Source organism: Corvus brachyrhynchos, unplaced genomic scaffold (genome assembly GCF_000691975.1).
Source record: "Corvus brachyrhynchos isolate BGI_N302 unplaced genomic scaffold, ASM69197v1 scaffold106, whole genome shotgun sequence".
In the NCBI taxonomy this organism is placed as follows: Eukaryota; Metazoa; Chordata; class Aves; order Passeriformes; family Corvidae; genus Corvus; species Corvus brachyrhynchos.
In genome coordinates this window covers 2,344,806-2,360,568 of record NW_008238834.1, presented here as the reverse complement: position 1 = coordinate 2,360,568, position 15,763 = coordinate 2,344,806, and the positions used below count along the sequence as shown (strand labels likewise).

The 15,763-nt window shown below is 40.8% G+C and overlaps 1 long non-coding RNA gene across 1 annotated transcript in view; it reads left to right on the top strand.

The window, feature by feature from the left end:
* Positions 1-7,633: 7,633 nt before the first annotated feature.
* LOC108447651 overlaps positions 7,634-15,763 on the top strand; it is a 29,220-nt gene continuing 21,090 nt past the window's right edge. Inside the window, exons 1-3 of the long non-coding RNA XR_001863317.1 lie at positions 7,634-7,759; positions 12,883-12,942; positions 14,510-14,602. This is a non-coding gene — a long non-coding RNA (uncharacterized LOC108447651). The remainder of the gene's footprint in view (positions 7,760-12,882; positions 12,943-14,509; positions 14,603-15,763) is intronic.

Below are 15,763 nucleotides of genomic sequence, written 5' to 3'. Positions count from 1 at the left end.
ATCTTATTTCAGGCTGGGCAACGACCAATTTGTCTTAATTGGCGAGTGAAAGCTCATGGCATTGCTTCTGTTCCCAGCATCAGGTTTCATTCAACAAAGTCGATGAGACACATCCATGTACTTAGAGTTAATAAGTATGTTTTTGAATTGGGGTCTGGTTGTTCTTCAGAGCAAATATTGACATTTCTCCCCAAATTGGCTTTCCTTAGCACATTCTTGCCAATAAATGTCACTGCTCAAATGGTAAACAAATACACAAAGGTGCAAATAGAGCCAAAGCAAATTAATTCAAGCAGATACCCCCAGGCAACGTTTTGCTCTGCCACCAGATGGCTGCAGGCAGTGGGAGGGAACAATGTGCAAGTTAATGGCAAGAAAATTCTAAATGCTGAGGAGCTGAGAGCACTAGGGAGCTCTTCACAACCACTCCACCACTGGCAGGACATGAGACTTGGCATCTCCAGGGTTCAAGCACACAGAAAAGCTCAAATAAAATGAAGACCATAGGGGACGGCTGTGGAGGTAACCAGCACACCCTTTACATTTACCACTCACGATTAAACCTCTCCTGCAAATGGGAGAAAACAAAGGAAAATCCCAACAGACAAGTTGGGGAGCTGAGCTTCTATTGCTGCTGCTGCACAAAATCAATTATCAAGGTATGGCTCATGAGATCCTTGTAGCCTGTAAAGGCTTTTGCAATGGTAACCCAACAGGTAGTTTCCATTGTGGTCATCTTACAAAACCAAAAGGCTCAGTTTTGCTATGAAGGCCCCAGCAGAGCATCCTACTGCTCAGGTGAATGCTCATCAGAAAATCTTGGAGGCTCCCATTCAGAAAAGACTTTGTTTTGTTTTGTTTTGTTTTGTTTTCACTGGCCTACATTCCTGCATAATATTGTCATGTCCTGTTACATTTATCCCAGCAGTTGCCATACCCCAGCATGGCTGGGCAAGCCTGGTCTTCTATCCCCTCCAGAGATTAAAAAGATGCTGGACTGTGCTGCTTGAAGATCTCTGCACAAGGAGGGGAAAACCTGCAGTGGAGAGGGAAAGCAGAGCAGCAGACTCAGCATCACACTTCTGTGCAAAATATGCAACTCGATAGCCCAAAAATGTCATTGGCTGGAAGGCAGCCATTTACTTTTAAGAGTATTTAAAGTATGTTAACTACAGACCAAAAGAATACATTGTAAACACAACATAATAACTCCTCTAACAGAGGAGAGAGGTTTTTTATTTACCTAACAGAGACATTTGATTATCAAGCAAAATTGCCTTATGAAAAGAAAAGCACTCCATCACCTTGCAGCCTCAAGTGCCAGCATACCACATATAACTTTAATGTGGTCTGTACCTGTTTAGAGGTCACTTAAAAGGTAACTGTTTCAAAAAATGCGTTCATATAAATGTACATTTTAATGCCTTTTGTGTGAAATGCTGAAGTTGAGTCTTGAATGCCTGTGCTTGTGAAAGATCATGTAGTATTTTTAGCAAGATTAAAAGGGGTAATCCTGGTTAAATTCCACTTGGAATACTTACACTTGGCCTACTTTAATTCTCCTGAAGTTTGATCTGTACATTGTGTTCTCCTTGGCTTTTTCACTAATGTGTCAGCACTACCTAGATATGACTGCATTTTGGTAGCACACTCAGTCGCGGGGCCCTCCACCCTGCACAGGTCTGCACTGCTCCCTTTCCCTCTTCTGACACAATTCCTGAGTCCTTGTGGGCCATTTCACTGGGACCTGGGAAAAAAGGTCCCTGAGCAAAACAGGATTAGCCAGGCTTGATGTGGAACAAGGGAGGACATTTCTCCTTTTTTTTTTTCCAATGTCAAGATACCCAGGAAAAAAACAAAGTGCTATGTAAGTAGGAAGGATCATTGCTGTTAATATCAACAGCAATAGTTATATCTCTATCTATATTCCTTTTCACTTAACATTTTTGGTGATAAAAGGGTCCTAATTAAAAATATAAACAGGTCTTTTGCTTTTTGTTTCATACTTATCTTCCACATGTGCTTGTAATAATCTGCTTTCTTGCCAACACCATCTTGTAAATGAGATCCATATCTCAAGGGTTTATCCTGGTTAAATAAACTGAATTCAATAAAACCCATCTTCAGATATTCCACATGTGAGAGTTATTACTACACTAACATGCTACTGTTGCTTCTGTTACCTAGTGTTACAGATGCATTAACTTCTCCCCTTTGCTTGAGTTATGCTCCACTGTATATCTAAGATAAGAAAATGGAGTGCCTGGAGTCTGTTCAGTGTTATCGTATAACAAACAGTGACTTTTTTATTGAAGGAGCTCCACGAGCGATGCACGTTTTATTGAAACTAATTCAGAGGGAAAAAAAATATTTAAAGATAAACGTTGAACTAAAACCAAAGTAAGTAATGATGTTATTTGCCCCCTTTCTCTCCCCTTCCCTCCTCTTTGCCCCCAGCTCATAAGCTTTGTGATAGTGTCGCACAGGGCTGCACAGCATTTCTTTGCAGTCAAAGCTCAAAGGTTACAGTGCAGCCTTATAGCTGCTCCCAGTAAAGTTAGCATCAGCATTTCCTGCCCCCTGAAATTCATTCATTTATCAACCTACTTTCTGTGAGCACCTCTGCTGAGCCTGCAAGCTGGATTGTGCTCAGCACAAACCTCAGAGCAAAACAGTTTTATTTCAGCTCCATTGTGCTGCCTTTTTTTCCCCCTTTTTTTCTTTTTCTTTTTTTCTTTTTCTTTTTTTCTGGATAACTTCTTGTAGCTGCTTAGCTTGAACTTCCTGCCTTGTTACTGCAAAATGATCTGATGTGCTGTGAGACACCGAGCCCCCAGTATGTTTTTCTGACAGCATTTCTTTCTCAAAAGCACCCCAGGCTATCCACTAATCCAAGCAAAGTTATATATTAAAAAGTCACTGCATTCCCTCCAGAATCCTTCTGTTGTTGTTTGGAAAAGAGTGCAGTGGACAACTGGGTGTTTTTCCAAAATTAGGGTACAAACCCCTCTTAGAGCGGGATCCCAGAAGAAGAGCACAAGTAAGAGATAAGATACAGTCACTCTTCCTGGTTTCCTGTGGCCAAGCCTCCCTTCATGTTCCTTTTTATTTGGTTTTTTAATCTCTTTTTCCTGTTGCCTTCCCAGCAAGGAATCTGCTGCATTGCATCACAACTATCAGATGGAAAGCTTCAGTTGAGTTTGCAGGGACATGGACAGACTAAAGGCCTGACCCTGAGATACACAGAGGTTTTGACTGGCAGCGAGAGCTTGCTGTCCAGAATGATTCCAAATGATACATTAGAAATACAAAACCAGGGCTCTCCCAAGATGGCCAAAAGGCAATTCTTGGCCCATCAGAAAAATAATTAGAACTGTATTGCAAATAGTGAGGCTTCTTTTGCAACTTTTATAGCAAGTGGAGGCCTCTCAGGAAAGATTTCCAGGAGCAGAGCCAAATTCAGAAAATAAAAGCCAACGAAAGGAAGATTTACACTTCCCTCGAGAAGACAGCCAGTAAGATTTCAAGGTGGATTTTGAGACTTTGGCTGCTGAACTACATTTCTTGGATTTTTCTCTTTGATTTTAATGAGGTGAACTAATGTGTTTGTTTACTTAGAGGAATAATAATAATAACACACAGAAACAAATACCGAAGGAACATCTTTTCTGAGCATCAAGACCCACTTTCAGCATTTCATCTCCAACTACACTCTCCTATTGGTTTTTATTTGCCGAAGCACATCCTTGTGATGGGTCAGTTCCTATACTAGGAACTGTTTAAACAGCATAGAATAAAGCCTTTTTTGCAGAAAATTCACAATATCTGCTTCTGGTAGAGGAATAAAAAGGAAAAAAAAAAAGGAAAAAGAATGAGAGGAACTAGAACTACTGCAACTTTAAAGTGCAATGTGCTGGCATAAATCATACCTGAGACCCAGATGAACATACTGTGTAGAAATAAAACTATTGCTGTGCTCTCCTATTCTAGTTCTCTTAGAGGGTTTTTCTTTCCTTGAGCTATTTCTTAATTTTTTCTCCAAGAGATCTCCTCTTTGTCCTTTTTGCACCCTCAGCTACCTCTTCTTTGCTTGTTGGCTTGGAGTGCCTCAGCTACACCTTATTTCATTCACTGGTCGCAGGAGGAAGTGGAAGATTCAATGAATGAGTGAATAAGTCTGTTAATCAGGTAATCACCTTTTTTTCCTTGTAGGATTCCTCCTTATCTTAAGTAAATACTAAACCCGAAGTCAGTAAGAAAAGGTTTCATATCTCTGAAATATAAAAAAAAGGATGTGACAATGTCTTTTTTCTTGCGACTTCGTCTATTAAACATGAAATTACCTCAGGCCTCTGTTTCTTGCATTTGTAACCCTGGTAAATAAATATGACATGATCAGAAAATATTAACTAGTGTTTCTGTAAACAGAAAAGGCTTCCTACGTATAGGCCTTAAGTGATACTGCTTTGAAGCATTGTTTCAAGCCATATCTTTCTGGCAAAGCTTAGAAGTTTTTAAGTGGAAATATCGCACTGGGAATTTTTATCCAGGCTCAACAGCCTGTTGTTAGAGGAGGAGCTGAGACCTGAGTGTCATTCCTGTACTGTGCCACTGCTATCCTCTGAGATGCTGTGCTGGGTTCTAGAGTAACTGGATTTCAGAATAACAGGACTTCAGATCAATGACTAGGAATAAGAAAGAAAATTATCAGAAGACGTACTAAAAACCACCCTTTTTTGTTTGAAGCTGGTACTTGATAGACTGGTTGGATGTGAGGTCTCAAGCTGGGAGGGGCAATAATCATTCTGTGTCTGTTTCCCCTTGCTCTCTTGCCAAGGCCTCTTTAGGCTCTGGCTCCAGGTCTGCCATGGAGGTTTCCTTTCCAAGCTGAAAAGCCTTGCTCACACACTCACGGCGTATGTGGAAACCTCTTCCACTCCTTCAGCTGCCTTCATCACCCTTGCTGGGACCTCCTTCTCTTCTGCTGCAGAGGTGGAGGGAGGATTCAGACCTGAGTGCTACTCCATGCTCAAGGAAACCATGGATCTATACAGTAGTGGCACCATGATAGTCACTGTTCTGTACTGTACATTTTTCATCATAGTCCCTAACATCTGATTTGCGTTTTTGAGTGAGCACTCAAAAAAGGCTGACATTTTCATGCTGCTATTATAGCCCCAAGATGTTGTTCACAAGTGATAACAATCTGATCCTTGGCTTTTTACATTTAGTTTCCAGATCATTTTCTCCCGTGTACATCACCTGATGTTTATTTACATGGAGCTTCATCTACCATTTTACCATTTGGCCACTTAGTCTTGTAAAACCCTCTGCAATTGTTCACAGCCAGCCATCACCTTGCTCTCCTGAATAATCTAAAAATGTTCCCAGTGTTATCTCACTATTAAGCTCTTTTACAGATCCTACAGAAATATTTTGATTTTAGCACAGATCTTCTGGAACTCCACTGATAACAACCTGCCATGAAAATAGACTGTGTTTTCTACTCTTTCCTTCCTACCTTCTAAGCAATTATTTATGCATACAGGGACCTTCTATCCCATGTTTTTTCAGTTTCTCTAAGAGTGACTTCTGTAGTCTTGTGGAAAATTTTTAATAATTCAATAGACTGAATCAGTGGAATATCCCTACATGTTTGCTGAGTCCTTCAGAGAAATAACATTTCAAAAATAAGATTTTAATAGAATTTCAATGATATACCCCCCTTTACAAACATCATGTTGGCTTTTGTACAGTATAGCATATTTACACATACTTATTAATTAATGGCCCTCATTATTGTTTCTTCTACCTTGCTCAAGCATAGACGTCAGGATAACTGGCCTGTAGTTCCCCTGAAATTCCCTTGAACAAAGTTCTTTTGTAGTTGGCACAATTAAAAATTTGGTGTTCCTTTGCCAACTACCAGTCTTCAGCTACCACTCTAGCTTTCAGTGTGCACTTAAACACTGCAGTTCAGTTATTTGATCCTTGGATCCCTCCACCGCCGTTGGGTAAATACCATCTGGTCCGGATGGCTCGGTATTGTTCATTGTGCATATGGAGCCCACAGCCTCTTCCACCGGCACTTCACTTAGAGACAGGTCCTCTGAGGAGTCCCTCATAAATTAAGATCCCATTGTGGGAACCTCCCAGGATCTTTCCACACGTTCTTTTTCAGATGAAGTCTTGCATTCCTGATCTTAAATAATATAATACACTTGTGCAACTCTTTTAATGACACAGGGTCCTAAATTTTGTTTAAAAGTTTGAAAAAACATAATTTTCATTGTGGCTGAAAAGCAAGAAGGGGCGTAAAAATAATTTCCAAAGTCATTTACCTACCAGAAGACCTGCTACAGTGAATCTAGATAGGAAAAAATTTTGATATGTATAGTGATTTTTTCTTGAATATATGTCATGGACCAAGCACTGCCTGCACTGTATGCAGCCTGTGGGATCAGTCAGCCTAGTACACAAGGTTTTCAAACTGACAAAATCATTGTGATTTAAAGGCTAGTATAAGTTTACTTACATACTTTTATTTGTTCAAATTACACCCCTCCGTGGATCAGGACTGTGACAACAACTAAACTGATGCTCTTCCATTAAAATGTCAAGAAAACCTCTCCCTCAAAGAAAAAAAAAATTAAAAATTGGGGTTGTCAGCTTTACCAAGCAAGTGTAGAAATTATCTTGTTTGGAGCAGACAGAAGGAAAGAAGGCAGTAAGTGTCAGACAACTCATGGTCACTTATGCAGAATTTTCTGAATTGCTCATGGCAAGACAGCATACGAAGAGTGTGAATCATAAAAAAGATCTAACACAGCTTCTAAGCACAAAACTCTTGAAATGTTTTTCATTGTTAAAACACATGAAATCACAGAAAACAAGTGGATGCCTGCTAAGGAAGTGAGAAATTTATACCAAAATTCCACCATGCTCAGTTCAGAAGGTGAATTGATTGTGAAGAGTTTATTCTTTTGAGGCATATTTTGTACTGAGTGGTTCATGAGCATTTGTGTACATGCTGTAAGATTTGTGCACAAAAAAATGGTGAAAACGAGATGACGTGATTTCCCAAGATTCACTCACAGCTGAAAACACATAACTTTGTAGGACAAAAGCTTCTGTTTGTTGCCAACACCAAATGCTGCCAATCATATTGCTTTTTTCAAATAATATAAAAATTAAATCTTTGATAAAGAGAACAGATTTTAGTTTGTGGCCAATGACTCTCTGCCATTGTAATATTGAAATGTCTTTAATAGCTGTTGCTCACTAAACAGAGAGGGGAAATTATCTGTCGTCTGCTGGACTGCTTTCAATGAGGCACTGAGACTGCATTAAAATATCCCATACAAGCAGAAAATATGCTATGATCACAAAGGTCCTTGGCTTGGTATCACTGTTTGCACTGATAATGCTTATGATAACTCTGCGAGATACCTCTCTAGCTATCAAGTAATGAAAAATGAAAAGGATTATCGACTTGCAGAGAGCTGGTGAGCTTATGTGCTGCAAAATACAGTAATGCATTGTTTAGATAAGTTACTATTTGGTCTGGAAAATTGTGAAATGCAGTATTTCAACACTTTTCCTCTCCTGCCAAAAGAGCTTCAGAATCACAGAAGACAGTTTATTTTCAACATATGGGAAAGATGAGGAATGTTCTCCCAGAGATAACCATCTTTATAACCTGCAGTTGAAAGGATCTTCAGACCTTTTCCAGCTATCGGACACTGCTTTTGTATATTAGGTGAGCATTTCCCACTTGCACTTTTAAATGTTTGGAGGGAATGGAGAGATATTTAAGTGACTGAATACTTCTTCCATGTCTCAGGCAAAACTGTCTCAATGCTTTTGTGATGGGCTTGAAACTGGAACAATCTGATTTTGGACGTGCTAAAGTTTATGGCATAGAACCACAGGACAAACTGCAACAACTGATAGCAAATTACTTGTTCATAAATATAACCCTCATCTGATATCATAGCAAGGGAGGAAAAACGGAAAAGAATTTCATTCACGGTAATACTTCAGCTTTAAAATGTCTGACTTTACTCTCCACCTTCATGAAATTGCTCTATCTTGAGATAGATTTGATTCTTTGGAAATGGTGGTTATTTTTCAGGCAATGGCAGGCATTGATAAAGGGGTAACACTTGACAAGAGGCCGGGTACTGACTATTTTTGTGAGAAATATTTTGTATTGAGACATTCACAAGTATGTGTGCATATACTCTAGGGGGTTGTGCATAAAGAAATAGAGAAATGTTAAAGCTTTACTTACTACTACTCAGTTTCTTAAAACTTACAGTTTATTATACCATTCCCACCTCAAATTCAAGAGTGACAAGAAATTTTTTCTCTGTCAACAGACTAGGAGAGAGACTGTTGAATGTGTGCTTTTAGCCAAAATTTAAGGTTAAAATTAATTACAGTTGTATAGGTAAAGAATTTTTCTGATTTATTTATATTTTAACTAATAACTAAGCTATATGGAACATTTAAAAATATTTGACAACATTTAAAATAACATATTGCAGCTTTATGATGAACACAATGAATCATTGTGGGGTGCACTACTCCAGTGCCATTTGTTTCAGCTGTAAATATCCGTAGGGCTACCTGGAGTTCCATGGAGACTGCAAAAAACATCCTGCAAAGGTGAATAAAGGCAGTTTTTCCACCTGGAGGTCAATGACACTGTGAGCTGACTGCTAGCAATACCCAATTGGGGTGTCGTAAAACTTGGCTGGTGACTTTTGGATGACCTGGTGCCAGAAATACACCTGGCACCAAGGTGCTCTGTGAAAGTGTCCCCAGGGGCTGTGCCCACATAGCACAATGGCTCTAATGTCTTTCCAGTGAAACGTCCTGTGACACTGATCGTGCTGTAATCAAACCTCTCCTCATGGGAGACAGTTTTTACAGTCCTTGCTAGGAGTTCCAGAGACAAAGGGGACTCTCAGCCTTCGCTGCTTCTTGATAGTTGTTTATTAAGTCTTATCAGAGAAAAAGAGTCACTAGCATGATCCAGGCATAGCACAAAGCAGAGAATGCAGGAGAAAGCCCAATTATCAAGATTGCACGGCCTTTTTAAAGGTAAATCAACCAATGGTTACTAAAAATGTACATTATTTTTACTTTTCTACCAATTATTTAGTAACACAGGCAGGAACTGCAGAGTCCTTTGTCCAATCATCCTCAACTACTTTTACTGCAGAATATGGAGTAGTAGTAGAAGAAGAAGAAGGTTGGGAGAACAACAACAATCTTCCATTTTGATGGTTTTTGCTTTTATCTATTTACTACATTAACAAACCCAAAACCTCTAAATTTTTCACCCTGTGACAATCTTACATAGTAGTCTATCACCTAATTTACACTAGTGTAGTTTCTAGTTCTTCTCTAAGAGTAGGCAGTTTTTTCCAAGGGCGGAGGTCAAAAACAGTGTTGTTCAGGGGGGTGAAACCCCTCAAAACAGGCAGAGAAATATTCTCTGCACTCTGGGTTCACACAGTCCTGGCTGGACACACCAGGTGTGAGGAGCAGGGCATGCATCCACAAAGCATCCTGTGACGTTAGCCAAGCAAGGAATGGCTCTGTGTGCTCCATTGTGCCCAGCCTGAACATCTGTAAGGTCTGGCAGTGCATTGCCCCATGCCATGGTATTTCAGTTTCTCTTTGTTCACAAGGAGCTACAGACCCCTACAGTGCTGTAGAAATAATAGGCATTTTAACTTGCCAAGGACAAATCAAGTGTTTTAATTTCGCACTCTAACTTAAGATACAAAAATAAACATGAGCTGCTGGGGAGTTCAGTAAACTTGCTCATGAACTGGAGGGGTGGAGTGGAGAAGGGGAAGCAGCATGTGAAAACTTCCATTCAGTGGGATTTGGATAGAAAAGCAAATAAAACATTATACTGCATATGAAAAAGTCTAGGAAACAATACTGAAGATACCCAGGTATCGCTGTAAAAACCAGAAATATGTCCTGATATAAAAGCTTGTATTTTCTGTTTCTACTCCAAAAAGCTCCAGCTATCAAACTACAATAATACTGATTCAAACAAAAGAGGAGACCTTCTCTGCCTTTCACTCCATCTTCAGGCTCCCCTAGCAATTTTTTTTATATTAATCCAGGTGCTGAGGAGAAATCTGGTTGACAACACTGTGGCAGTGGTAGGTTTTGGAAGGAATTACAGATTTTTATGCTCTTACAGGGATTGTGATGCAAGAGCACAGGCTGAGTCACAGCATATTAGAAAGACATTTATTGCATTGGCAACTTTTCCCTCCTTTTTTGGCAATTCACAAGAGCTATAGAACTCTTCAAGAGAAACAAGTTTTTCTTTTCAATCTTGAGTCTTCTCAATATTTCAAGAACTATAATCATCTGGGGAGCTCTTCAGCAACTGTATCTGTAACACCCACTTCTCTGGGCCATGGGGCCATGGACTGCATCTCCAACAAGTGAGCAAGCCAGATCTGAGGAAGCAGGATACTTCAAATCATGGAACCACAAACCAGCTTGGGTTGGGAGGGACTTTCAAACATTATCTAGCCCAGCTCCTCTGACATGGGCCAGGATCATCATTCACTGGATCCAGTTGCTCAAAGCCCCATTCAGCCTGACTTTGAATGGTGATGGGACATCGACAGCTTCTCTGGGAGACATGTTCCAGTGTCTCACCACTCTCATTATAAAAAATCTCTTCCTTATATCCAATCTAAACCTACCATCTTTCAGTTTAAAAATGTGGCCCCTTGTCCTGTTACTAAAGATCCTGATAAATAGTTTCTCCCCATCTTTCTCATAAACCCCCTCTTTAAGTACTGAAAGGCTCCTCTAAGGTCTCACCAAAGCCTTCTCCTCTCCAGGTGAACAACCCAATTCTCTCGGCCTCTCTTCCTCCCTCTGATCATCTTCACTGTCCTCCTCTGGACCCACTCAAAAGGTCCATGTCTTTCCTGTTCCATAGACCCGAGAACTGGATGCAGCACTCCAGCTGCGGTCTTACCAGAGCAAAGCAGAGGGGCAGAATCACCTCTCTCCACCTGCTGGCCATGCTGCTTTTGTGCAGCCCAGGATGTGGGTTCTGAGTGCATATTGCTGGCTCATGTCCAGTTTTTCATCCTCCAGTATCCCCAGGGCTGCTCTCAAATCAATTTTCTAATCATTCAATCAATCAATCAATCAATCAATCAATATTTTAATCAATGAATACATGCTGCCACCTAGATCTTTTTTTCTCAGAACAAAGTTCCTGTGTAAGACACCCAGCTGTGGCACTGTTACTAGCCTAAGTGTAGTTCCAATTTTGCTTAACTAATAGCTTCTAGTCAAAGCAAATGTGCACCCCTCATTTTTTGTTCATACTGATCTCAAGTAACTCCATGTCATTCAGTGGACCCTGGGGACCACGATGTCAGCGAAACAGGAGAATCAGCCCCTTTGACTTCTGTCATAGCACTTCTGAGAAAAATTGCTGGGCTCTCAGAGGTAAACCTGGTGTTCTGGTATCTGGTACAAGTAATGATTGAACAACAAGCCTGTTTCACTGTGAGCAGGCCAAAAATGATGGATTGTTTGGGTTGCTTCAGGACTGTTGTGCTCATCAAAAGGAACAGGCATGCAGAGCTTCCATTTTCTTGTGCATTTCAGGAACAGGATGACATGATCAAAAGATCAAGACTTCCAGAAACGATATCAGGAAGTGGTGATCTGTTAACTAATAAATTCTGGCGGCAGCTAAAAGTGTGAGGATGTAAATTCCTCTGGAAGTGCCTTTTCATGACACTGCAGTTTAATCTGGTCCTGTCTGTGGGTGTCTGCAGGACGAGTGCTGTTCCGGAAGCAAGAGCAATTTTAAAAGCCTCTTCTGAACATTCCTCTCATACAGGGTCCATGAGAAAACTAGGGCATGAACACTGAGATTTTGTTTTCTTGGAGCTACCATTCTGAGAAAAGCAACAGTTTTATTAATGGGGGCTATATTTGTTCATATTATTGTGTGACTTTTCCTTAGTTCTGATTCCAGGGGGCAATGCATGACACTGTACATTTTTACAAATGGACCAGATTGGTTTGCAATTTGGGAAACAGATGCTCTACAATACTTTCTCTAACCACACAAAAAAGGCCAAAATGAGACAGGAGTTCATTTCCTATCTTGCTTTTCAGATTTTTTAGGCATTTTTTAGTAGTCACCAGATTAATAAATGCATCTAAGTGATGCAGAAGTGCATCATTACCAAAGGGCATAAACATGGGGTACCTGCCTTGGCCATTAGGTATAAATCACACCTAATAACTAGAAGAAGTATTTTCCTCTATGTAGCGACAGAGCAGCAGCTGTTCCTCAGTTTTTAATAGAATGGCACACATTCCCCCTAACACTAAACCTCGTTTTCACATTGCATTCGTCTGGTATGAGTCCCCACCTAAGACTCTCACAGAAGCTGACTGATTTAAGGCAGATCCACAAGAGGTAGCTCTAGACTATATGGCACAGGGGCACTGACCTACCGAATTAAGGCCTGTTACCCCTGTTCAAATGCTTGGTGACACCACCAAGTGCAACCGGGCGAAACTGTAGGAGATAAGCACGGCTGGCTGCATTTGCTGCTCAGTACATTTCTCAGGACCAGGCTGGTTTTGTCTGAGAAAATGCAGGTCTGGCTTAAGGTTCTTGCAAAAGGCAGCACCAGAGCACCACAGTCCCTCTAAGTGATGTGCCAGACCAGTTATTTGTTCAGTACTGACTCAGAAAAAAATAGAAGTCACCTCCTGAGTAATCAACCCCACATCCTGAGGGATGTAAGTGTCTAAATCCTCTGAGATTTCCCAGAAGCTTTTTTTCTCACTTTTCAGATTTGAGCTGTCGCTACCTGAGGAATGGCATGTCTAGGCCTGGTGGCAGGGGGCCTGCAGGTAAGGGGATGAGGATTGGCAAGAGCACAAGGACTTGGACGCATCCTGCACCAGCATCTGCAGGCTATGACAGGTTCTGCCTTGCCCCCAGCCTGGGCAGCAAGCCCCATTGCCTTAGTGGGAGCCCAGTGATGAGTCAGGAGAGGCAGGTGGAGTGGCTGATATCTCCTGGCCTACAGATGGGATTGCAGATGCTTGAAGGAGAATGTAACGTTCTTTAGGCTTTAGTAAGTCATGAGGTATCAGAGCTGGCATGCTCTGAACCTGGGATATTTAGCTGTGAAAGAGGTGAGACCCAGCATGACATGACCCTGGGGGGAAGGATGTCTGAGGAGACACAATTTGCTACAGGGGTTGGTATGGCTATTGGCACCTTCCTCTTTGTTGGATTGCCTTCCTTGCCCTTCCTGTTCACTTCCTGCCTCTCCAGCCATCTCATTGTTATTAGTACACGTGGTGGCCAGAAAACACCGAACCCCTTTCCCTCCACCTTGCACACTGACTGTCTTCTTCTTTGGTGTTTTACTGCTAGATGAAAAGGGCAGGTGTCACTGTCACATTCAGGCCAAACCACTTCTTCAGCTAAGGGAAACGATAGTAAGAGGGTGTTTCATGTACCAAAGGGAGATCTCACTGTGGTTTTCAACATCCTCATGAGGGGAAGCTGAGGGGCAAGCACTGATCTCTTCACTCTTGTCACCAGTGACGGAACTCAAGGAAACAGCCTGAAGCTGTGTCAGGGGAGGTTCAGGTTGGATATCAGGAAAAGGTTCTTCACCCAGAGGGTGGTTGAGCACTGAACAGGCTCCCCAGAGAGGCAGACACAGCACCAAACCCACGAGAATTCAAGAAGCATTTGGACAGCATTCTTTAGTCACATAGTGAGATTTTGGGGGTGACCTGTGTAGGGACAGGAGTTGGACTCCATAATCCTGATGGGTCCCTTCCAGCTCACCATATTCTATGATTCTGTAATTCCATGATAATAAACAGGTTCTTCATTTTTCTCTTTCAGAATACAGCAGACTTTTTTTTAAAGTTTATATGGAAAAACTATAATGGGAAAAAAGTTAAATAATTAAAGAAACATGCTCTAAACAGACTATTGCCTGGTCCAGCTGTATGAATTAAAGACCTTATGTAAAAGAAAACAGTCTCAGTTATGTAGAAAGAATAGAAAAGTTGGAATAATCTCTGTAAAATCTTGAACTACACATTTGTTATATGGTCTATTAATTGGGGTTTTTCAATATTTTTTGGCTCCCAAGAGTCCCTACAGTTTCTGCAGTCAGAACCAAGTTCTATTTTAAGAAATAATTAACTATGAGACAACTGTAAAACTGATGTATTTCCTTGTTCAGTATTTATACAATTCTCAAAACATAAGATGACTTTATTTTCCTGTGGACATTTTAGATGGTAGCATAGTGATCATTGTGGTTTTTAATTGCATAAATACATAGAATAAAAAATTAAATTATCATTATGGTACCATCTAAAATATCCTAAGACTGAAATCCTCTCACACCACTATTGTTGCTTTACTAATTCTCTGTGTTCTTTACAGACAAGAGGATGAACTGGCTGCTGAGGCAGCACAAAAAGATAAGAAGGATACCCAAGGAAAAGTAGACAGGAGGATACCCAAGCAATGTTACAGGTTTGGTGCTGTCTATACCTTTTGTCATAGTTTCTCCCACTGCAGAGCAATACCTGCCTTCACTGACCACAAGAGACATTACTCAGGAGGATTACAGATGACAAGCACATGAGCAGTTCCCTGTCTCTCAGGGATGCTGCTCTGACAGCTCTCCCTCCCATTTCAGTCTCACTGCCAGCAGCATTTCCATGAGAAAATGCTAGTTTGGCCAACTGCATCAATTCCACCAGAAACACCGAGAGAAGCCACGGTGGGTGTCCAGGCCCTCCGGCATGCAGCCTGCCTGCCTCTCTGCAGTCCCAGTGCCAGACCAGTTCCTTGGCTCCACAGTGCTTTTAAACTTCAGTTTCTCTGGAAATGCTGAGTTGCTAAGTTAAAAGTCAAAAAGCCTTGCAATATGTGAAAATAGAAAATTTTCGGAATCTTTCTCTTGCATTATTTTTTTTTAACTGTTGCATTTAGGGTTTAATTATTTAGAAGAGCAATAATTGGACAAAAAGTATCAGTATCCATAGACACTTGGCAAACAACAAGAATTTCAATATTGTCACAACAGTAAGTCTAGTGATAATTCTTTAAATCACCAGCTGACTGTTACTTGAAAACCACTGTATCATAGAATTCTTTAGGCTGAAAAGATTTCTAAGTCCATAGGTACACAACAAGGTGTACAACAAGCCATGTATTAAAAAAAGACATGCTGTTTATTCTAAGAGAAATTAATCTATTCAGGTTTGCTGTTTTGAGAGTATGTCAACCATCCTGTGATGTGTAGATGATTTGCCTGTGAATCTGCTTCCAAATCAGACTTACTAAACTGAAAATTGAGTTCCTTCCCCACTTACACTATGGATTCTTTTGTTTTTCTTAATTCCATTGGCTATTACATTATAGTCTCAAACAGCATCTCCCAACTGCCTCACGGAGACTAACTGAATTTATTATATAATCTCATCTCCCTTTCCAAAAAATTCAAGATCAGTCTCAAAGAGCAGTCCTCTGAACTTGGCAGACACTCGTGTGGGAAAGTCTTTAAACAAAAACAAAATTGTTTATGTGCTGGGAGAAGGAGCTCCGCAAGAAGATAACATGAGCTGTGAGCCAACACTGCCCTCAGCAGCAGAGCTGGGGTGGCTCCCACAGTGCAGTGTTGAGCTCTGC